The sequence below is a fragment of the Anas acuta genome, chromosome 9, assembly GCF_963932015.1.
Source record: "Anas acuta chromosome 9, bAnaAcu1.1, whole genome shotgun sequence".
NCBI classification, from domain to species: Eukaryota; Metazoa; Chordata; class Aves; order Anseriformes; family Anatidae; genus Anas; species Anas acuta.
The window spans coordinates 6,144,234-6,169,272 of NC_088987.1; the positions used below are offsets into that span (position 1 = coordinate 6,144,234).

At 38.4% G+C, this 25,039-nt stretch overlaps 1 protein-coding gene across 9 annotated transcripts in view; it reads left to right on the forward strand.

Annotated features, from left to right (window-relative positions):
• Positions 1-25,039, forward strand: part of NAALADL2 (N-acetylated alpha-linked acidic dipeptidase like 2) — a 430,872-nt gene that overhangs the window by 59,387 nt on the left and 346,446 nt on the right. Inside the window, exon 1 of one of the 9 annotated variants that reach the window (XM_068691747.1) lies at positions 10,704-10,776. The exons of the other annotated variants lie outside the window; for them this stretch is intronic. The gene's annotated coding sequence lies outside the window, so the exon portion shown is untranslated. Of the gene's footprint in view, positions 1-10,703; positions 10,777-25,039 lie in introns of those variants that run through there. 9 annotated transcript variants of the gene reach the window in all.

Below are 25,039 nucleotides of genomic sequence, written 5' to 3' on the forward strand. Positions count from 1 at the left end.
AAAAATGTGTTGTTTTCTACCCACGAGCAATGGATGTGCAAATAAGTGGAAGGTACAGCTATACGAAGACATGAGATGTGGTCTATGTACCACTTAAATCTCGTGGTGCTATTGCTCTGTATACTGCCTATGTTATAGCAGATAACTTGAAAATACAGCAGCAATTTTTTAAAGTTGGAAATTCCATTTTTAGGGAAGAACTGCTTATAAAGTTGAGTTATATCTGTAATTGCAAATGTAGCCATTTATAGCCTGTTGATAAATGAAACTCAAAGTCCATTTTGATTTCTTCATTAAATATATGGAAGAAATGCAGAATGAAGTTCCATTTCTTGGTGTCTTTACTATGCCAGGGTACTGAGTGATGTTGCAACTGAGCTTCTGCCTGGGGACTTCGTGTAGGGCTACAGATTCTGCAGTGCTTTGGCCTCTGGATATATGGGCTGGTGCGATGGATGCTGTCACTGATACTTCTGGAGTGATTTTAATTTTTGTTCATTTCCCCACAAGTGAAATGTGAATGATATATCTGCTTTCCAGAATAGAAGAATATCAGTTTTTATGTTAGGAATGTGTTTTAAAGTCTGGAGTTGAAGGCATTTTCTGGACGTAGGTGTGTACTCATACATGCATGCACACCTGTTACACTAAACAGTTTACTGAATATTATACTGAAATAAATAGATGTTTAGTTTGTGAAACCCACATTTTGTTTTCAAGCAATTTCTCAATACAGTACAAGTACTGAAAACAAATGGAGATTCACTTTTTTTTATAAAAAAAAAAAAGACAACAGGAGTCTGAATGGAAAATGAGTTCTATTTCTTTATAAATCTAAGTTCAACTTTCATTTTGCTATATTCATGCTTGCATAATTATATAACATACATTGGTAACGTGTACATCTAATTGTATTGTATATGATGTACCACTGTGGTTTACAGAAATCAATGACAGGGAGTTGAAGAAGGTCAGTATATGCTATTGCACTGAAGCCGTTTCAGTGTCTCTATCAGAAAAAAAAATTGCTTTTGGAGTTGCATTAACTCAACTGTAGAAGTTTATGCGTCCTCTATCAAGTCTTGGCATGAAATTTCTCACCACAGGAGAATAGCCTTTTTTTTTTTTTTTTTTAAACATCTTATTCAAATCCTCTGTTGGTGATTGGAAAATGAAACTTGGCCAGCTAACTGTACAATATCTGGAGTTATAACATGCATCTTAAGTTATATCTAACGCTTCTAAAATGTTAGGAGTGATGGAAACAATATATTTGATGTGTGGAAAAAGCACATAATGAATGTTAAAAGAGCAAGTCTTGAGAGAGTCTGGAAGAATGGGAAGCCACAGGCCAATAACTAGCTTAACACGAGGAAATGTGCACTGAAAAGGATGGATTGAGCAATTGAAGATGGAGATTATAATATGATAAGTTGCAGCTGGTTCAGGAGAAGGATGGGTGTTCGCGCCAAGCCTGACTCTTCAAAGCCTGCCAGTGGTTAGAAAAATGGAAAGTAAAGTTCTTTGCTGAAGTTACAGATGAATTTTGTTGCAGTCCTGCTGCGTACTCCGGATGTGCTGCATTTGGGGGCAGGTTGTTTTGTTTCTTATTCCAGCATCACTGCATTCCTGCAACCCCCCAAAATGTCTTTATTTGAGAACAGCTTCTTACATAAACAATAGATGCTGACCTAAGGGTTGCTTCAACTGCATGTGTGCTATCAGAGGGCTGTGCTGCTTTGGCGATACTGATGTAATAACAACAACGTGCTGCTTCCTGATACAGTGAAGGCTTTCTTCCAGTAACGGTAAACTCAAGCATAAGTTAAGGCCATAATTCAGAACAGATGTAGGTCATAGTTCTGCACTGAAATCTGAGTGGGAGGAGGTTCACTCCACCTATGGCCACTTAGTTTGAGACACAATTCTTGATGGGGAGTGAACTGAGGGCCCTATCTAGATTCCTGTCTCCTCTATACCCCTGAGTGTTAATTTGTAGTCAATTATCCTTTACATGCCTAGTGCCCTTTCTCTTCCATTGACTTTAAAAGCATCTGTTTGTATGACTGTGGGTGTGTGAGCTGGGTTTTGATCTCCTCCTTTTTCTGCAGAAGTAACTTTGATGCCAGATTTTGTAAAATCTGTTTTCATTCATGCTGAGATACTCTTATATCCTTCTTGAATGAATATTTCATTCTTAGATCCTCCTTGAATAAATATTTTCAAAACAAGCCCTGATAATGGAAATTCTGGTGTCCCTGTACAAGCTGAAAGGCCTATATTAGTGTAATTAGAACTGGGATTAGGGAAAAAATAAAAATAAAAAAAAATGCTTTTAAACTTGATTTCAAACCACGAAACGGAAAGATTTGAATCTCCTAGTTTTGGCAGGGAATGAATTTCAACAGTAGTATAATAGAGCTTGACAACAGAGATGTTTAAAAAGCGCTTCACTATAAATTGGAAACAGTGCTTCCCTATTGAGTATATAATTGGACTGTTTCAAAATAATTATTTCCTTGCTTATATTCTTAAATTGTCCTTTTCAGCCTCTGTTTCTTATTTTTTTAGCATGTTAAAAAAAAAAAATATATAAATTGCTAGCTATTTGAAGTCTATTAATGATTTAAAATTATCTTTTGCTTCCAAACATGTTCCTGGTGAATTGCCAAATAGTTTTTGTTTTTTCAATAACCTTTTTCCTTCAGGTACATGTGCTTCTTTTTCCCCAGTATATATTAAAGGTGAAATAAAAACCAGACAAATGTGTTGAGCCTTGATCATGGAAGATGGTTCACAGAGCACTTCAGTGGTCAAAGCAAGAAGAGAAGTGCAAGTAACTGAGTACTACCTGCCTCGTATACTCAGAAATTAAATAGCATATCCTGAAATATTTCTTAGATTATCTTAATTTCTAGTATTTAAGAGTTTGTGTGTATACTACATGAGATACCTTACTCTGATTTTACTCTGCTTCTTTTATTTACTAGTCTTCTAAATTCTTACTTTAAACCTTGAAAGCATGAATCTGAGATGTGAAAGTACTACATAAAATCATATTGCTCCATGAAATGGAGTCCTAAGAAAAATGGCCCATGATTTTGACAAAATTACTGGAATATTGAGAGGTTGATGGCTTTTTCAACTTGGCATGACTTTTTAAACTGCAACACTCGGCAGACAAAGCTGAAAATAGTAGAAAGAAGTGTGATCCTTTTAATTGGCAGTCTCTCTGTAACCTTATAGTCTCATAAATTAACTGTTCTTAGGTACTAATGACCTGGGAAAAGCAGATGCAATATCCAGCTGTCAAATTATTTTTTTCTTTTAAGAGACAGCTAATTCTGGAGTGATGCCTAAAACCATTTTTGGGGGGGGGTTAGGGGGGGGGGAAGAGAAAAAAAAAATCCTAATGTTGTCCTCAGATGAAGAACAATGACAGTATGCAAAAGTGCATTAACATAAACACTAATTTTGTAACTAGTTCATCACCATTTAGTGGGGATGAGCATCAATCATCTTTCTCATGCATTGCAAATCTCAGTCTGGCTACTGGAACTGCGATGCTATGTTTCCCCAGTGAGCTCAGCCCCTGCAAAGCGGTGACCTGAGCTGGATCTGTACGGCTGGGGAAGGACCAGAAGCAAATTCGGAGTGGGGAAGCCCATAGCTTTGCTTTTCTTGGGTCCTCTGGCTTTTTCTTTGTCCTCGGTTATGTAGCCTTCTCCCTACATGTCAGAACAGATTTTTTTTAATTGTTTTTATTTTCTGTAATAAGTTGTCATTTTAGAAGTTTGGTTTGTGAGATCATATAGTCACTGGTGTGGTTAAACGATAGCCAGTCTGGATGTGGATATGCTTGGCAGTCCAAATCTGACTTGCCTTGAGGTCTGTGGTTCAAAACTCCGTTATGTTTTTGGGGCATTTTTGAGGCCTCTGAAGCTGCGTAGCCAGCTAAGGTTTAAGATGTCTCTTTTTTAAGTAAAGGAATTTGGGAAGAAGAAGGGAAGGGATATGACTTTTGACAGATTTTACTGACCAGAAAGAACTTCATTGCGTGCTGCTATCAAATGAGAAAGAATGGAATCAGTGGAGGGGAGTAGTGATAGCACTTGCCAAAAGTTTTGCAAACACAGGGATTGCTCCCACTTCTAGTACTTATGACACAAAGTTTTTAATCTTTAAAATGAACTGTTTGTTAGTATTGGAACCAAATTCTTGTGCAAATTGATGAGGGTAGAGCAAATGTTGGCCAGTGGGAAATCATGAGAAATGTTTGTAGATATTATAGTAACATCAATGAAGTACTTCTGGTAAAACAATTGCCAAGCACTTAAAGCACTAATGTTCCATCTAGTGTTGTGAGTTGACAATGTTTCTGCTAAGAGCTGTCATCTGGGGTATGCAGTAGACATCTGTAGGATCTTGTGGGGATGTCCTGAATCTAAATGTTTCCACTACAAGATGAAAACACATTGTTGAACTGCTAAATTCCTTCTGCAGAGATGAAAGCAAGGAAGTGCATTATATTGAAGCCATAATAGTGTTTTTTGTTTGCTTTTTAAAATATTTTTTTCATGTAGATATTTTCATTCTTTATTACCTGATAGCCTGAAAAAGAAGAAAATCGAACAAACAAAAACCATAAAAACTTTGGTCTTGAGTTTAGCCTGTGACATTGCAGTCACAGCAAACTTTATATTTTTGTATCAGTACCTCTTTTTTTTTTTTTTTTGAAGATAGTTATATCTTCAAGTAAACTGTACAAACTTTGCAACTAATAAACCAAGAAGTGTATTTTTACATTGCATTAATATCTGACTGGCTTGTGTGCATTTCACATCATACATCTGACATTTTCATAATTACTGGTGGTTTTTAGTTTGTCTTCTTTACTCCTCCCACCTCTGTCAGGAAGCAGTCATAAAAATGATTTATTTTTACTCCACATAGAAGTTCTTAGGTATTCAGAAAAATTATATGAGGGTTCTAGTGCTGACTTCATTAACTCTGGTCCCGTTCTTCTTCAAATCCTAGCTGCCAGACCCAGTGAAATAATGTCAGAGTTATTTTACACGTCTGTGAAATTATGTAATTTGTTTTATAATTACTGTGAGTACAAAAGCAAGAAAAAAAACTGTCATTTATCTAATTATTGCACAGGAAAATGTAAATTTCTGGAAACTTTTGTGGAGAGCATTGGGAATGATGCCATGTCAAATATTTATCCATCTCTTGCAGACAAAGTGTTCTGTGAGGTAAGAAATGCAGCTAGAGCAGTAGAAAACAGTTCTTACCACATTATACATCCATCATTCTTACAGGAAGGGGAAAAAAAATGTGCTCCGCATTATTTGAGGGTGCTAAGAGCAAAATGGAGCCTAGTTCTCTTATGGGAACAAATCATTTTGCCCTTCCTGTAACAGGTCATTGTTTTTGCAGCTGTTTTTTTTTCCCCCCAGATATACTGCACTCATGTGGCTGTCTCGAAGCTCGATGGTTGCTTGCAGTGCGATTCTGTATCTGTCACTCCTGGCAAAATGGAGGGAAAGCTGAGCAGAGGTTTCACCTGCTGAGAAGGGACCTCTGAAGGATCCTCATAGATGGAAATGTTCCACTTCTGGTTTGACTGCAGGAAAAGCATGCATCTCTCCTGTCAAACTAGAAAAATTGAGTTGTTACATGTTTGTGAATGGAGAGCTAACTTTGGATAATTGGTGTCTTGGTCATTAGGCCATGAAGTCAGTGCTTGTCTGTGTATTTATCAGCAGCATGGTTGAAATCACAAGACAACAGATTTGTCACCAAATTCAGTGTTGCAGCTGATACTACAGTATTCCCAATTTTCTCAAGAGAGTACTCTAGAGATGTTTTGTGTAACAATGGAGTTATCTGAGTATTTCAGCCTCTTATTGAGCTGGAATTTTAGCCTGCAATTTCCTCTGAAAAATGAAAGCATATGAACGTTTCTGTATGAGAATACAAATGTGGCATGGTTCTTATTTATAATAAATACGTTGATTGGGTTGACTAAACTTGTTCAACAGTTTCCTTGAGCTTAAGCCACTGACCAGATAATGTTACTACTATCTGTGTTGGTCTCTTCATCACGCTCATCTTCTATCAGACAGTCCAACTGTCTCCCTCAATAAAGTGTGCTTGACGTGGCTGCATTCAGAATTGCTTTTACAGCATTTTAGGAACAGTGACCTGTTTACCCAGGAATATGGTGAAAAACTCCTGTACATCTTTACATAAAAAAAAAAAAAAAAAAAAGTCCAATAGAAGGGAGCATGTGTTAGAGTGACTGATACCAAAAACTGTCAGCTTCAGGCAGACTTCTGAGCTAAGTCTGCTCATTTTGCCAGCTACAATAAAAGATTTGCTTGTGTGTCTTCTTAAGTGGGTTTTTTATTCAAGAATGTGCTTGTTTATGATGCGGTATACTTAGAAGAACTGATTTCTAAAGGTCTGTGTGAAATAGTTGAGATTTTTTTTTCCAGTGACATTAATCCAGTCCTAAGTGTGTGAAACTTCTGTGAAATTGCAGCAGTTTTATTTAATTTTGCTGAACAAAGCCTCATATCAGGAGGGAACCAGGAGGCTGTGGGTACTTAGTGGTCATGATATTAACTTGCATTTAGCCTCAATGAGAGACACACTTAAGCAATGTTTAATTTTGAGCACAATAATCCTTGTGGCTGTCAGTGAAACTATTGTCATGCTCATGTTCAGTACACCTTCAGCGCTGTTTGCAGAGGGCTGGGTGATGCTCAGTTCCATACAGTCTTATATACTTCCTTGTCATGTCATCTACAATTACATATTAAAAATAGAATTTCTGATATATAGCAGGCTGGTAAACTTAGAAAGTAATTGTCTAAGGACAGAATAAATTACCTTGGAAGTTAGTTTTAAAGACTGGAAAGATGATTTTTTTTTTTTATTCTCTACTTCATAAAATCACTTCAGCTTACTAAACCACAGTTTTCTCTTGATCCCAGTATTTCATGTTCATTTCAGGAACCTTCCTTTTTTTCCATCTGTAAAACGTAAGGGTAATTGTTTGAACTCTGGGCTTTGAGCAAAAGCAAGAAAGCTGTAAGTATGCATAGCCCACGTATGCTTATTTAGAAATAAGAAAATGAGACCGTTGATTTTTCTGCATGATGTTGGGATGATGCATATTAGTTGGGATGTTGTGGCTCAAAGACAGGCTTAATCTGTTTGAATCATTCAAGTTCCTTTAAGCCCAATTTGACCATATATTAAGACATAGACTGCTCTGCTTTTGATTCATCATGGTGTGGAGGCTGAGGTGAGCCACTGAGCTGGTACTGCAGTGTAAGGTTAGAAGTTCAGTTAGCAGCTGAACAAGGACAACCCTGGGATCCATAGCCAGTATTTGTTGATCTATACTGAATAGACATCTGTGCCCAGAATCCCTTACGCTGTTTTACCTTAAAAATGTGTGTCAGTCCAGTCCTTGCCTTGCTTATCTTAAGTTACATCTGGTTTAACCTAAGCATAGGGCTTCATAAGTAATGAAAGAAATTCAATTACTAATACCAAATACGTGGCCAGTTCAGCAGTGCGGGTGTACCTGATCCTTCCTCTTCTCTGCAGCTCCTCAGCTGCTGTGACTGGGCTCCTGCCTGCTCATGGGGGCTGCTGATGACTCCAGGGGGAGTAAGATCAGGGTTTGTAGCCCTGCGTGGCAAAGCTGCTTCTTGTAGAGCAGCTCATGTTTGGAACAAGTATCTAACATTCCAGTTTCCCAGCAGAGCATTAGACCAAAAGGATGATTATTGCTACCATAACCACTTGATGTACGTACTTTTTTTTTTAATTTAAGGTCTCTCCATCTCCTTTCAGAGGAAACAAATGGAATGTAACCCATTATCACCTAAAGCTTTTTGTCACTTTTCTCTTTTGTTCTTCTGTGTTCATTTTCATGTTAGTTGTGTCTTTGTAATAGTTTGCTTCACAGTGAAAGGAAAAAAAAATCATCATGGAATATGTTTCAAAGATTTAGAAAGAGGCCATTTAAAAAGTTGCATTATTGCATGTAACAGGGCAATTTCTGGTACTGGTTTTCACTCTTTTCTGTACTATTATACATAAAAATAGCAGACTAAAAGGTGTCAACATCTAGAAGATTTTCCAGTGCAAAGGGGCAGAACTGTGGTGTCTGTCCTTATTGAATTTCATCCCGTTCATTACAGTGTTAATGGGGAGCCTACTGGAGTTCAGTGACTTATTTCCTGTTAGCTGCAATACAATTTGGACTAGTTAATGACCTGGAATCAACATGTACATAACTCTAAGTGCCTGATTAGTAGAACATGTAAACATATGAGGATGTCATTAAACATCTTCTGAAATGGGGCCCAGGCGGTCCATAGATTTTTGATGAGGTTGACTGTGAAATTTTCAAAGTAGATAAGGAAGTGCTTCTGTGGGCACAGTTCTCTATGCTTGTGCAAAATGTTGTCCGTCGGGGGTGCTGTTGTATCTCAGGTAGTTATGACATCATTTTATTAACTTAAAAGCTGACAGCCTGTATAAAAATAAAAAGTTGATTTCGAGGCACGAAAAGACACCAGTAATCTTTCATGCAATCTCCGAATTCTCATTTTCTGTTACAGAAAATAATTCAGAGCTTCAGATTTTGTTATATCAATGTGTTACTTGTTTTGTATCTGTGTAAGGAAGTGTATATAATAAAACTCCATGCAAAAGAATGTAGACGCCTAAATAAAGCAAAGTGAATTTTCTTTCTTTCTCTAGGCAAAGCTGTTTATAGCTGTTTATATAATATTCTGAGTTAAATAGTGTCATTGGCCTGCAGATCCATTGGTAATCATTGTAGCTGTTATCGTAAGGAAGATGCATTTCGCCTTATCTCCTGTGTTATTAATAGGACAGCATTATTAGGGTAGTCAGAAGAATCAATATTGAAATACTGTTACACTGGTCATTAGTACCGTCAATAGAAGTAGATTCTTTCAGATTGGTAATGCAGTGTGATACATGACCCAGGAAACTCCTGATGTGCAGTGAAGAGTACTGTGAAGTACAGTGATTGTTGTTTTTTTAAACAAACAAACAAACACAACCAAACAACTTTGAAGGATTTCACATGGGTATCTGAAAATACAGAAAGAGGGAAAGGAGAAATGAAGACATTTTGCAGTGACACTGATGTTGATTTTCATAAATCTTTGGTTGCAGATTAATGTAATGTTTTACTTTGCACACCAGGACTGCTGTTCTGTGTGCTCTGACAGCTCATTATATGCTCATTGTCGTAGGTGATAGGAGTGTTGAAAGCTCTGGATTTAGCAAGGAAGGCGGTACTATGTACGATTATAATGTTGATTCTGGTGCTTGCTTCAAAGTTTTAGAGGAGCATCAATTTACTGTCCCACTGGACTGAGTCTTGTCTGGTGTTACACATGCGAACTAATGCAAATTTTAACTGGGTGATAGATAGCTGGAACCAGAAATATCTCCCAAGTCTACATTCCGCTGCCTGAAAGCTTAAGGTGTAAAAATTTATGTCTGACTTGCCCAACTTGTGCCATCATGGGGCATTCAATTACGGATCTATGAGGCCAGCTTGATATTTTTCATTTTCTAAACTTTCATGCAGTTACTCATTTCAGGACAGATTCAAAGTGTAGTGTTCAGGAGCTTGTGTCCCCCTTCTCAAACATTGTTGAACTGCTGCTGAGAAGCCTTAAGGCGAATAAAATAATAATCAAACTGAACACCCCCGTGCTTGTGCTGCTGAGGCTCTGTTTGTGCTACTCCAGATAATCGTTGGCTTAGAGCATTTTTGATGTTTGTAGACAGGGAAAGAAAATGCAAAAATACAACCAGGTTTGCTTTGGCTCCCGAGGAGAACCAGGCCAACTCTGTCACCGTTTTCTAGAAATCTGTGCTGTCGGGATGATTGGTCACCCAAGGAACTGCTCTCTGAGGGTTCACCCAAAGTGAAAACAAAGGCAGTGCTACACGTTCAGGACGTGCTCCAGGAGACGGGTGAGGACCTGGGGTCTGGCCACTTGCTCAGCATCTGGCAGGCAGATGTGTGACACCACGGGGAGAAGCTGTGACGGCTCTTCAGGGTGGCCTTTATTCCCATTGCTGAGTGGAACCGGGGGTTACTGGTTTTGCATTCACCACTATTCTTTTATAACTCGAGCCATGGAAAGCTTTCTCTAGGTGGGATTCCTGAGCACAGCTCACGGATCTGTGCTGTGCCTGTGCTGTGTGTTGCTTAGTAGTAGTCTGCTACTATTGATTATTTCAATGGGTTATTTCCCAAATGGTGAAGTACTGCTGGTACCGTTCCCAAACAGTAATGTTCTGTTGGTAGTTTTTCCCCCCGAAAAAAAGTGTAAAGTGACAAGGCTGAGATGTCTGGTTTTGTTCTAAAATTTATTTTTGAGTGACAGAAAAAGCTGATTAGGAAATCGTGTGTCAAATGGGTATATAATCATTGGAACAGAAAGAAAAAAAAACAAAAACGAGCAATACAAGCACTTCAGATACCCCATATCATAAAATCAGAAGCTGATGAGAAGCTCCTGTTACTATGTAAAAGAAAGACCCACTTATGTCAGCTGTCGCTGTCAGCTGTGTTAGTTTTCCCAGTGTTGCCCCTGCTACTAATCTTTCCTGTCACTGTATTCCCAGCTCTCCTAAATCTCATGGTTTTTTTTAGGCTTGCTGAAACTAAGAGGTGGACTAATACCTTTTTTCCCTGAGGTATACTTCTGTCTGTTTGCTTCTGCTGGAGGGAAGTGGTTAGAGATGGGCTCTGCTTAATGTATTTACTTGAAGTTTTTCTTTGTGCTGATTAGCTTGCTAAAAGTATGAATCCCAAACTTTCTTTAAAATCCAGTAACTGGGGCTAAGTAGTGGTAACTACTTAACAGACTTTTTCTTCTTTAATTGGTGGAAACCTGAAAGACCTGATGTTTGTCATGAATTTCCACTTGGGCTTCCTATACAAGCCGTAGATCATTAAAACACTTTAAAAAGTGGTGAATTGGTTTCAAATGACTCTTGAAGCATTTCTGTTTTTAGAGATGAATTATTTTTATGTGCTTATCAATTCTTTTGCAAGTTGAGATGAATGCTTGATTCTTTGGGCTGTCTGCAAAATAGCTAAGCAAGCAAGCTTTTATTCAGATGAAAAGATAGCTATTGAAATCTATTTAAGGGTAAATTGCAGAAGTTACTCTTACATGCTTAAGTTAAAGTTTTTAGGAGTGTGTCCTTCTTTTAAGAGTGTAATACAGACATACACAAAACGGGAGGAAAGACTGGTAAGGGAAATAGGAATATAAGCCTCCATGCCTAGTTTATTAGCTAAAACAGGCTTTTATTAGCCCTAATTTTCATCATCTTCAGCTTCTGTTTCTAAAAACAGAATTTCAACACCCAAGCTGAGCAGAGCAGCTGACTGAAGCAGAAGGTTGGGAAGCTTGCGATGAAGCCAAAAGACCCTTTCCTGTATCATGCACCACTGTGCTACTGTAGGATAGAGTAGGATGGAGTCACTTCTAAACTGAATTGGGTGCAGGGGAGGCATTTAAAGAAAACATTCAGGAAGACCAGTGGAGAATGAAGGAACCTACAACATATCGTATTTCTGTGACCACAAGCAAGTCCTTCTGTCCTTTTTCAGTCTCTGTTCCTATCTAAAAGATAGGAACTTTGGAGAGCAATGTTTCTTTTCTGCATGATTTGTTCATGAGAAAAATTGTATTCATAAATGAGTCACTCTGGTACTGTAGAAATATGGAATGACTGAGGTAAACTGCAGTGACTCCCTTTGCTTGTGGGTGGAGAAAGGAAGAGAAAGAAGGAGTGAGTGGGCCCAGAATTTTTTTTGTGCTGAATAATCAGGGTGAGATGGAGAGGCAAAACAAACTGAGTTGGACTTCTTTTTATAGCAAGGATTGGAAAGAGAAAAGACAACCATAGTTTTGCACTCTTGAAGTCAGCAGTGGTATAATGTCAAGGGGAGCTCAAGTACGCATTCATTTATTTCAGTAAAGCAGTATAAGGAGTTGCAAAACGGAGAATCAACTAAGAGATGCAAGTTCTTGGTTAAATGAAAGGTGGCAGTGTTGATCTGGAGGAGAAAAAAAAAAAAAAAGGTGGTGGTGGGGGATAAGAGTTGGCTTTTAAACTTTGGGTTGTTCCAGCCAAGAAACTTTACCTAGGTCTTGGGGCAGCAGCCTTTCCTGAGACCTGGCTGCCCAAAGTGATGTAAAAATGGCAAGTTCCACATGGCCTGAAAGAGTGCTCTGAGAAAACTGTATTCCTAGTGGAAATGCACAGGTCAGCCTAGTCCTAATTTTATTTATTTATTTTGCTGTTGAATTTGACTTAGATTTTTGGAAAACTACTGAAGCTAATCAATTGTATACTAAGACTCAGCACTACTAAAGTTGACACTATGGATCACTTTCTGTAGTTGGGAGCTGTTTTGCATGTTGATTACTGTTTACAGGGGGGAAAAAAAAAGGATGTGGAATTCTGCCTCCACGCAGATGAAGAACTGTCCACTTTAAGGGCCAGGGATAAATGGAGCACACAGAATATTAGTAATGTTCTTAGTTGTAATTACGTAATTTGAATTTTAGCATCTGCCTCTTTTTTAAATTGGTAAATTACAACTGATACAAATTATTATGACAATGACAGTAATTGCAGATTGATGAATTAGAGGAACAAAGATACTGAAACTAATTTGATCACTCCCCTAAATCATCTCAGGCTGCAGTTGTTGAAACGCCGCCATTTCTTCATTTTGTCAAAGTTGTTTTTTTTCACTTTCAAGCTGCTTCTCAATATTCTGAAATCAGCCCGTTATTATCTTGGCATGACATTTGGCCTGCAGTTCCCAGCTAGGAATGAAAAAGGCTATCATTGGTCCTCACTGCACAAAATAGCTGGGCAGAACATTTCTGTATACAGGAACTGTTATTCTCACCTTTTGAAGAGCAATTTCTTTGACTCGGAGAATCTTTGACCTTCAAAGTAAAAGCTGCAGGCAGTACAATTTGCCTTTATAGCAGCTGTATGGAGTTTTTTTTTTTTTTCCTGCATGTCTTCCTTGCTAGTTTTAAGAATGATCTTTACTGTAAACTGTAGTGATCCTTGCTGAACTGGTTAGCTCCATGTGGACTTAAGACAACAACTGGTAGAGGAGAACAGGTAATATTTAAGTAAAATTCCTTCTTTGGAAAGCTCATCTATTTCTATAAAGCCTCTTTAGAATTTTATAAGGAAGAATCAAGTTTCTTGTTGCTCATATAAAATGTACAGTGACTTTTTTTTTTTCCTACTAAAAATCCCCTATTACTGCTGCTCAACTCAGAACTGAAGTGAGATGTATGGATGGAAAACCTGTACGCAGGGTGAATGCAACTCAACTGCAGGTCCCGCTTTTTCTTGTACTTCAACACACTTGCCAACTGACAGACACAAAAAAGCTCACCTTTCAGAAATCTGAGGATGGCTTGTGAGACTGGTCAGTAGAAAGGTCAAAGCAGACCCTAAACTCTCAGAACTGTTAGGGTGCTGTTTGTTTATTGCTTTCTCCTATCAGAGGAACTGAAGGAAAGAGTTCAGTGGAATTTGGATGTATTGTTCTTGGCAAACTTAATCTGGTATTTGTGTTTCTAAATTCTTGAGCACATTTGAAAAACTTTTCGCTTATTTTTAAAAACTCTGGAAAACTGTAACACAAGCAGACATCAGCGATTAATGATACTACAGTTAGCAAAGAACGTTGTTCTTCTATTCAGAAGATTTTCCACTAATGTTCAGTGATTTCACAGAAAGAATAAATATTTAAACTTTGCTCTGTATGCCATTCTGTCAACTATTGAGCTTATTGATGTGGTCTCTAATTTTGACCCAGAAAATTCAATACGCCGGGCTGGGAGAATTAAAGGTTCACAGATGCACACCGCAGGGAGTCAAATTACTGTATCAAGGCAGTAACTGTTCTTATTTGGGACCATGGTATTTTCTATGAGAAGAGCAATTTCTAATGAAAATTATGGTTGGGGGGGGGGGGGGGGGGGGGAAACAGGGACTAAGCTACATAAGGAGGACTGCTTATTGTGCAATGCTTGCCTGTATTGCAAGACGTATATTAATATATATTTAAGCTAATACTAAGGTTTCCGTTTCAAATATAAGCAAACACAGAATTCAGTTTAGTATTTTGGATTATTCTATCTGAATACTGTGTATTAACAAACAGTGCGTTTGATGTGGGTAGTAATTTTTGTGGGCTTGCTTTCTCATTCTGGGAGACCTTTTGAGGTTAGAATAGGCATCCTAAAGTTTTAATAACTTCGCTGAACTGCCACAGCTAGTTTGCCAAAGAAATAAGTCTGTGAAAGTCTGTAGCATTATTCCAGATTAATGTAATATGGAGAAAAATGTGGGATCTAATTAGCAAAGTGGGGCACAGAGTCTGCTGTACAGTATTTCTGTGGGTATGAAAAGTGATGGGTTTGTAGGATAACTCTGCTAGGAACACTGCTCACTGAAATGTGTGGAGTCTTGCTAGGTCTGTATCAGAATGAGTGAACAGAATAACTCTATTTTATTAGTAAACTCTATCTAGGCATATTTTCAGATTGAGGTCTAGTTATTTGGACATCTGTTTTGAGGAAAATGGCTATTATGGTATTCTTATGTAAAGATGACTTTGGAAGTGCTTTTCCCAATTTGGTACATCTGTAGGAGGCTTGGGCATGAGGCTGAAAGCTGCATTTTGTGGGCTGTGCGTGCAGTGTCATCTGACATTCGGATGCATCTTTGGGCAAAGTGGTGAGTTTGTTCCGTGTCTTGGTTTCTGATACTGTGCTCCACGTGGTGGAAGCAAAGTTGATGGTCTGCCCCCTGATAATGTACTGTGATTTTTGATACATTGATGTCCTTATTTTGATGCAAAACCTTCAACTCTGTTTTTCCATTGTGGGAATAAGTGTATCAAGCTAATCAACAGGCTAGAAGAGCTGACCTTTGTAGCAGCTGGCAACAAATTCCTGGAAAGCAGTGCTGGTTTTATTCAGTCCCTCCTGAATTGTTTTCATGAATTATTTTTATTCCCAGTAAATTATATATAACCAGAGGACAGCAAGTACTTGTTTAAGGAGTGCTAGGGTCACTCACCTTTGCTCACATAGTCTTGTTGATGAGAGCCTGCTGCTTCAAAGTGCCGTGCGCCCCCCTCTCTGCTCTCCGCGTGGACGGAGGATGTGCATTAGCCTTCCATGAGATTAGGGACTGCGAGAGCGAGTAACTGAATACAACTGTTTACTGCTAAATAAAAACACGTGTTAGTTCTCCCCTCGTATAGAAAAATCCAATTTCATAAAGCCTCATCCTTGGGAAAAAAAAAAAAAAAAAAACACTTTACAGAAGATTAGGAAGAGATTGTGTGGGGGAGATACTCGACGCAGTAAGCTCAGCTTAAAACTGTAAGTTGTATCAAGTGTTTTTCGTAGCTGTGAAGTTATGAGGTAAATTCATAACTACTGATACAGAGGAGAAAGAAAACGTGCACTGGGAAGAGATTTATTTATTTAGGAGTACTTGAGTGGTTTAGTTAGAGATGAGACAACTTACAAATAACATGGTAATGACATTTTGTGGAGTTTAATTACTCAAAATAACTTTTTGTTTTTTCTTCTGACAAAACCTTATTTAACTTGTAAGGATGGTCATTACAGAACAAAAATCTCTTTACCTGAATGCTGGGGATATGTTAATATTTAAAGCAGTGATTACGCTGTTAGCAAGAAGCCTTAATTACATGATTCTAGCCCAACAAAATTAGTCTTGCCTATGTGCAGTCATGGTCACTGGGAGATGTGCTAAATTTAAAGATAAGACTTCTCCCTGCATCCAAATATTGTCACTGTAATGAAAATGTTTCTAAAAGCATATACTTTAGGGAATTTGATGTTTGCCCCTGCATACTCCTCTGCCAAGCAGTTTTGTGATAGGCTGTGTGAGTTTCAGCATGTCGATGAGGTTTAACATCTCAAGTACATTTATGTGCCTGGTGCCCTTTGCAAGATGAAATCACCCACACAAATCGGCTGTTGTTCTAGGTTATTTTGGTAGAGTGGTTTTGGGGAAGCGTGAGTTATCAGCAGGTGTAAGCGACATGAATAGTAACGAGCATGACGATAATGATCCTTTCTCTTTTCTGAGGTGTTAGGGAAAGTCCACAGCACTGTTGGCTGTGGAGTACGAGGTGGGTTGGTGCCTCCTGTTACTGACCTGGTGCCTGGCAGTACAAATGGGTACAACTAAATGCAGCTTGTGGCAGCAGCCTTCTTGCTCGATGCAGTGAAGCTCAGCAGTGCTTTTGGAACAAGGTAGAGGGCTGCAGCCATTCCTTGATCGCTGTCAGCCACTTGGATCGTGTGCTGTGCCCAGCCTGTGCACTTGCACTCTCTCAGTTAATCTAGAGCAAGCTAACTTCCATAGGTGGCATACCCGGGAGATAGCAGTTGAATAACATCATTCATTTAAGGAAAAAAGAAAAAAAAAAAAAAAAAAAAAAGGAAAAGAAAAAAAAAAAAAAAACAAAACACCACAACAAAACCCAACACCAACAAAAATCCTACATGGTCTCTGCTGCTTTTCATTTTGAAATAAGAAAATGATCTTGGCACAGGGCAGTTCCTGGGGATTAATGACTGGCTGGGGTTAATGGCCCTTGGCTGCGCTGTGGGCCATCAACTCCTCCCTGCTGGTCATTAATCTGCAGGAAGCGCCCTGTGCCAAGATCATTATTGTTGTATTTGGGTTCTTTGAGAGCCGAATTCAGGAACCCACACTGCTCTAATGTGTGAGAGCCTGCTGGGTTTTCTTACATTTAGGCCCTACATTTTTATTTTTTTTCCCCTGAGCTTATCTGAAGTTTCCAAATGTTTCACTTAATGGAAAGTGACTGTAATACTTCAGGTCCTCTACAAAAAAAAATATTTCACTAAGAAGTGACCAAGGCAATGCTGAATTTTATATGGTGAAAATAGAAGTTCTGTCTAGCAAACATTTTTGGGGAAAGTATGTACTTTGGGGTAGCCTGCGCCTTTAGCTTAGCCTAGAGCAACAAGCTGTGTATTGGCCTTGGCACAGGAACATGAAGGTTGGCCTGGCAGACGGTGCATGGGTGGTTTCTGCTGTGTGGGGCTTGGTTCTGTGTAATCTGTACACTGCTTTTCAAGCAAAAATGATCCCCACTTTAAAAAAAAAACGTATTTTCCATCCTGGAAAATCGAGAGTGAGAGGAGATGTGCTAAAAGGGAAAGTTAGCAAGAAACGGGTTTTCAGTTCATCTCCCAGGATGCTTCAAAGTTCTTAAATGGAATCTGCACAGTGAGCTCATGAAGCTCTGTTGTACTCTGCACTGATATCAATTTAGGGTTGGATACCACGTTTTTGGGAGAAAAATACCTGAAGTAGGTCAGTTCAATACAACATTGTGGTCCTGAAGTGGCATTTCATGGCTTCCGTTATATTTCTTGGTCAAAGTCTACCAGTCTTTCTCTGAGAATAAACTGCTCTCTATTAAGAAGCTACATGTATTTCGTCTTACTAGATCATACTTAGAAGAGATCTTATAAGGAAGTAGAGCTCGTGGCAAGCAGTAAAGCAATGTTAATGTACTCAAATGGTGATTGATGCTGTGCGTGCATCTTATGTTCCTGGATGAATGTTTTTATTTCAGTAAATCACTGAAAACTAGTATTTTGCTGTTTTTGTGGTGTGGGTGTTTTTCTTTAATTTTACTTGGCTTCTTAAAGGTTTTTTCCTTGCTGCTGTCTTTTGTCTCTGATTCAGGCTTGACAGACAGGTGTGTAATGTCTCCTGCTCTTTTCTTCAGAGGCTTTGCAAATAGGCAGCCGTGCTGTCCTGCTCTTGGTTTTCAGATGTACCATGCTGTGAAGCTTCTTTGGGTCAACAGAAAACCTTCACAACATGCATTTCAGAGCCTGAAAATGCCACAGTACATGAGATTTGAAGACAGCAGCAAGCTTAGTAGAGACTGTCATGTCTGTGTAGACCTTTTGATGGATTTTCTAGGATTTCAGCAAAGAGGGAGAGACATTTCATGAGGAGAAAAGGTCCTGGATCAGGTCTACATACAAACTTTTACAGATCTTCAAGTTCTGGAATTTTTGAGATGAAAGTACGCTCACAAACGAGTCCTCATGCCTGTGAGTCAAGGCTTATTCCCATCATCTTAGAGGAAACTCTGAGAAACTATTCCCTGTACTAGTGAATAAGAACTGTGAGTCTGAAATATTTACCTAGAAAACAACGCAACAAAGAAAAGTGTTGTTAATACCTTGTAAGCAAATAATACTATTATAGCTACTTAAGCTGCATTTTTATTTCAGAAAGAATAATTCCTCATTTGTCAGTAAGCCTGTAACAAGGAGAAGACAGCGTACCGTGGTCCTAGCTTGCTGTGTGCTTTTTGAACGTAAATGTTTGTTATGCCGCTTACCAGTGAACTTCATGAAAAATATCTTCACTGTGAGGGTGGTCACACACTAGAACTAGAGCAGGTTTCCTGGCAAGGTGGCTGATGCCCCAAGCCTGTCGGTATTCAAGGGACATTTGGTTAATGCCCTTAAAAATGTGCTTTAACTTCAGGTTAGCTCACAAGTGCTCAGGTACTTAGATGATCTCTGAGAGTCCCCTTCAACTAACTAATTTATCTCTACTGTATGGTTAGAAAACCTGTCAGAATTAGAGTAAATACTAATTAAATATTTATTTGTGGGCTGCAGTTACTTCTTCAATTAAAATGAATTTTAAACAGAATTTTAGAACTATTTTATTGGATCTGGAGCCAACAGTATCATAAAATTGGCCTGCGATTTTCTGAAGTACATGGCTGAGTGCTGATATTTGATGGCTACCTACTGTACTTGGCTGTTGTGGCTTCATATCTGTTTTTAGGAATCATAAAGAGTTTTTGTTTTACTGTAATGTTTTTCTAATGGGCTTAACACATGTAGAGCATTACACATCCTCCAGCTGTGAGGGCAGGACACTGCAGAAGTGTGGAAGTAGGGTGATGCCCCTATTTTACCTACTTCGTGCAGTATTAATTAATTTGAAAGTGAAAGTAAATGATGCGTTTATCTTATTATTTTATACTAGAAATTAATAGGCATCTCTGTTTCTTAAATTGTAGCCACTACATTTTTTTGCTTCTTACTTTGCACCTGCCAAACATTTGAATGTGTTATGTCAATAAAGAAATTGAGAGTGTGATAGTGGCTTATTAATTGTAGGAAAACAAGTAACTGTCAATAGCACTCTAAAAACTTGTTGGTGAGATACTTGTCTATATGTATGTGTTGCTTAGTTTTGTTGGCTTCAGCAGAAATTTATCATTCTCTTTGAAACGTGGAACGTCTTAGAGGAAAGAAAAAGAAAGGCTCTTTGCATTTGCAAACCCCATGATACCAGGAGAACTCAGTTTGCAATCATAAAGAGAAGCAGTTGTGCCCAAGAGACATCACTACTGGACTAAGAAAAATGTTTGCCAATCAGCAATATATAATGAATAATGAACAATATTTGTCATCTCCCCAAAAGTGGGGCATTGCAATGCAAATGACACAGCTGTTGCTCTTTAATTGCAGCTGGATTAATAAAATGTAATTTTTACAGCCCATTTGCAATATACCACTGGGGAATATGTTTTATTACCACTTTGGGTATCTTTTAGTTAATAAATTTGTGCCTTTTGAGCATAAGTGTTTGGCTTCAAATCCCAGATACAAGTTTATTAAAAATTGTAATAGTTCTTGGAGACTATAAAATGAAATGAAGTGCACAAAATGTGCATTTCCAGTGCTTGAGTTTAAAACCATTTTTACTTGACTAATTTCAATATTTCTAACACTAAAACGTATTGGATTTAAATAATTATTAAATATTTAACCAACCACATATATAGTATTATCGAGAGATGACATGGGGGAAAAAATAATCTGATTTATCTTTGTTAGTACCTATGGATTCAGAATAGCACTGATAGGATGTGGTCATATCTAATTTAAAAAAAAATAATCTTGAGCAATGTTTATGCAAAGCAGTGACACTGAAGGGCAGCAGAACTAATATTTGCAGTCAGAAACAAGAGATGCAGCAGTTAAATGATCTGATTTACAGGATGAGGTTGCCTTGGTCAGAAACAGTTGAAGCCTTTTAAGGACAAAGTGGGTCTCACTGCTGGTTGAATGAAAACTTCCATTGAAGCCAGGGATAAATCAGTTCTTGGCTGTTGGCTAATTTCCCTTTACTTATCAGAGTCAAGCTCTCTGAGCATCTGTTGTACGCTCACACTCCTGGACAAAAACCCTTCCCTACAAACTGCACCACACAAGCAGGTTTCAGTTACCTCTTAAATTGCCCTATTACCTGCCGAAAGAAGCACCACTCAGGCTGCTGCTCTCTCTCTTGGATCTGTTTGCCACCTGTATCGATCCATCGTTCCCATTCAGTTAGTCTGAAAATTAGTGGAAATATATTGCTTAATTGGGATGCGAGAACTTTGCTTCTACTGTAGTCGCTTTCAAGTTTGCAGGATGCAGGAGTAAAAAAAGAACCACAGCACAAATGCTGCTTAGTGACCCTGTAAGAGAGGTGGAGATAAGCTTTCTTCTGCTCTTCTCTGGGCAATCCAACTGAGTAATGTAAATAAAGTTTTGATATTTCCTCCTTAAAATTTTGATGAAATTCCCCTAGAATTGGGACAAAAATCAGTGGACTCTAAGTTGATTAAAGCAGGGTACCTGGTCATTCCTGTCTTGTTCTTTTATAGCTTACTATCATAACTGGTTAAATTGAGCAAATGTTGCTAGAATTAAACAAATCAGTTCTACTGCTAACATTTTAAGGGAAGCTACAAAAACTTTGCTTGCTGCCTTCTATGTTCAAAATTAAGTCAGACATAAATATTCTGGCAAATGGGATTCACAGAAATCTTAATCCAAACCCTGTCAGCTTCACGGGGAAGATCGAGAGGAGGAGGCCTAGAAGAGATGATGCTTTTCGTTGATCAGAGAGCCTCAATTTCGGTAGTTTTGAAAAAAAAGAAAAAATTGATTCTGCTCCTCATTAGAGTAGTGCTTACGAATGCAGATGAGCAGTATGCACCAAGCAGCCCTGCTTCCTGCAAGGTGTGTTGTGATCGTGCAGCCAGGATCTGGCATCTCTATGCAATTACAAACAACAAGCTGGCTTTTAATAATTGGCAGTATTAAGCGTGGTTGTTTTAGTAGTGACGTGGAAAAACAGTTTTGCTGTTGTGTTTAGCCATAGGTTCATGGTAGCGTTTAGCTATATTTTAGATCTGTTATGGTCCTGTTATTCTTTCATCCTTTAAAAATTTTATTCTGAAAACTGAAATTGGTTGCGGCCTGAAGCAGAGGTATAACTGCGCAAAGGGAATCATCTCTTGTCCTGTTCACTTTGGTCTTGTCCAGAATAATGAGTGGCAGGGCAGAGGATGAACGCAGCCCTCTTACAGATGAATGCACGTCTGTATCTGGGACAGGGCTGAGGTGAGAAGGGAGCCCAGCTTGGAGCTCACTGAGCATCTGCTGCTCCAGTGCGTCTTTGTGATCCTCTGATGAATATCTTCCCAGAGCCCAGTGTGCCCAGGAGGGGAGAAAGGAACCCAGCCCTCAATTAGGGGAATTGGCTTAATTGGGAGCGGCAGTAGAAGGGGCTCTGGTGAATTTGACCTTTATACACTGCATCTGTGTCAGAGTTTGAAGGATCATCCACTAATTGTTTTTATGTCATTAAGGATTTTGAACTTGGAGGCTTAAACTGAGCAACAGGTGTGAGTTTGTTCTTTTTGCCACAAAGTGTTTTCTCTGAATTTAAATTTGAAGGAGCAAAGCAGAAAATGAGCTAGCCTTAGGACATTACCACGTGTCCTGCAGCTGTCAGTAAAACCACATCTGTCTTGTACGGGCACTTGTTAGTTAGCCTTGACCATGTGAGTCATGGGCTGAAGGCAGGCTTTCGGTTAGACACCCTGACATATGACTTCTTAGCTACTCAACAAAAAATCCATAGTGTTTGATTTTTAATCAGGTGCAGTGGTACAGACAGATGCATGCTGTTTGTATCAAGTAATATGCCAATGGAAATGTTGCTGAAGGATTTCCTGTGAATTAAATTCTCCTGGTATTAACTGTCTGTTAACTTGAGTGTAAGAGTTAAGAGAAATTATTTGTGACTATTGCATTACTTGGTAGAGGAGGCTAAAATGTAAAAAGTCCATTAAGCTGCAAACTCATGTTTGTGTCTTGTGAAAATTCTCCCTTCTCCCATCTCTTATTTCTGCAGACGCAGTAGGAATTGGCAGTATGACTTAAAGCAGAAGTGTCATTTGGATTTGCTTGTGCTGTTAGTGATCAGACACGTTTTTTGGTGTGTTCACAGCTACAGTATTGTAGGATACTGTGAATACAAAGATGCTTGTGAAATGTTGATTAATTGTAATTAATTTCACATCAAGACTCCCTGCCTTAGTGTTCAGCTGAGCCATTGTGAATAACCCTCAGCATTGAACACCTCCATCAAGCACTTCCTTTTTGGAATGTGTGTTTGTGGATTCAGAACCTGTTTTGTGTATCTTAAATTGCAAACCCAGCTGGGCTTTCAGCCATTCAGAACTGTCTGAGCGGCTTGGCTTTGCTGCTGTTGGGGCCTGCTGTTTGGCACACAAAGTCTGTGACCACTCTGTAAGGAATATCTGTGGACCTTAACAGTCCCATTTGTAACAGTTCCATATTTATACATACACAAAGTGTTTATATTTATTAAAAAAGCATGTAGATGGCTTCAGTCGTCAAGCTTCCTTATTAATGTGTTTAATAACAATTTCTTGTGTCACTGTCACTTGAACTCTGTGTGAATGAGATTTCTGTAATATCCTTTTAATATTAATAGAGTGTTTTGTAATAAAGTCAGCAGGAAGATAAAATTCAGGAATCAATTTGGCCACAACTAAATTAGGAGGAAAAAGTACAATTCTAACTACTAAATCTAATCTGATTCTTGTTTAAAACACATGCAGTGGAAGGATGTGGCAATCTTCAGGAAGCATAAAATGCAGTTAACCAGCAACAGCATTTAGTCACTCGCTAATACTGTGTGTGATTTCTAATTACTCCTGTAGTTTGTCATTGTTCAACACAATCAAATCTAATTGGCCAGAAAATTTTTCTTGGATCGTCATAGTCTATGGCTATGTTTTTACTGTTATTGTTCCAGCTTCTTTTTCATCACTGCAACCTTTACTGCTTCATTAAGTCTTAAATTAGACTTTGATAATCAGCCCATTTTATTAGATTTATCAAAAGAAAGAAATATACGTAGCAAAGTCAAAGGGGAGGCATCGGCATCATATTTTATTTCATGCTTAGCAATTCCGTGAGTGTTACCAAATGCAGCGATCTTTTATTTGTAATTAAATACTCCTCACTTTAAAATCATGACTAATAAATGTCAAGTGTGAGAAGAGGCACTAGTGTTCAGTGAATGTCCTTGGATGTGTTTTAGGGTGAAAATGTGTGGGCACGAAGGCTGTCAGTTTTTAAAATGTTGTAGGGCTGCTTTCATTACAAAATCCTAAAGTTAACCACTTCAGATAAAGCTCAAAAATCATTGAAAAGTTTGGGGAGCTCTTCTTACCCTACAGGAAGCTCTTGACATTTATGGTAATTAAAAGTGAAAGTATCTATTAAATACTTAAGTTTTTCAAATAAACACCAAACTGGTGTGCGGATTTAAGAGTTACATGTACCTTAACTAGAGTAGGTCAAAATTGCTCAGTGAAACTAACTGTTTTTTGGTTTGGTGGTGCTTGGGTTTTTGTTTTAATGAGACCCAAACCCTGACATAAATGCCTTGGGAAGCACCTGGCATCAGGTTTACTCCTCAGAAATATTCTTGTGGTGGGCAGATCCAGCATGGTTTTTGTGGGGTAAGGTTTGGATGTCTCTTCTCCCCCTCTAGCTCTTGGGTATGCCTTATAGTCTGCGGGAGGCGTTCTGTGCTGCGTGGGATTTTCTGTTGTTGTTGATGAGGACTTGTAAAAGAGTTGTCCCTTTCATTCCCTTTTCCAAGCGCTGTATCTCTGTGAAAGATACGCATTTCTCCTGTTGATCCTGGCGCCAGCATCATGGCCGGCTTATCCTGCTGCTGGTTTATCAGTGTTAACTCCCGTTTTAGAATTTAAGATAGTATCTAAAAGAATTGCGGTTAGGGACAAATTATGAAATGTTACTTTCCTATTTGGCAGTATTAGCAAAGTACGATTTGTTGTTAGTACAAATTTAAGGGCTGCAGGGATTAGGTCTAACCTGTAGAGAAAAACATTATCGTTGTTTAACTTACTCAACTCTATTAGACATAATTGCAGAGTGCATCTGTTTCCTATTCTGTTCCTGGCCGTTACTGTAATTTTTGGGTGCTTTTGTGTTATGTAGTGAGATAGTCTCTATTATTAGGCTTTTTTTCTTTCTTTTTTCTCCACTTGAAGAAAAAATGTGTGGATTTTGGTTGATGTAATGGTTGTATCTGGTTGAACTAATGTGGAGCCTGTGCTTCAACTATTGTTTTATCTAGCAATACTGTTGAAAATGAAGTACAGCAATAGCCATATCATGGTAATTGAAAAGGCATTTTCTTTTCAGTGATAAAAATCACTGCAACATACTGAACTCTCTTCCTTGTGTGTAGGGAAAGCTATGGCAATTTATCATAACTAATGTATTAAAAAAAATACGTTTTTTAGGTATCATTCTTAGTTCAGCTAAGAGTTACTTCAAAGGATGCTATGAAAATGTGTTTTCAATGCATTTCAGAAAAGATTTTGCAACTTGTGTTTTCTGATATTTTTTTTATTTTTTATTTTTTTTTAATAAATACCATTGGC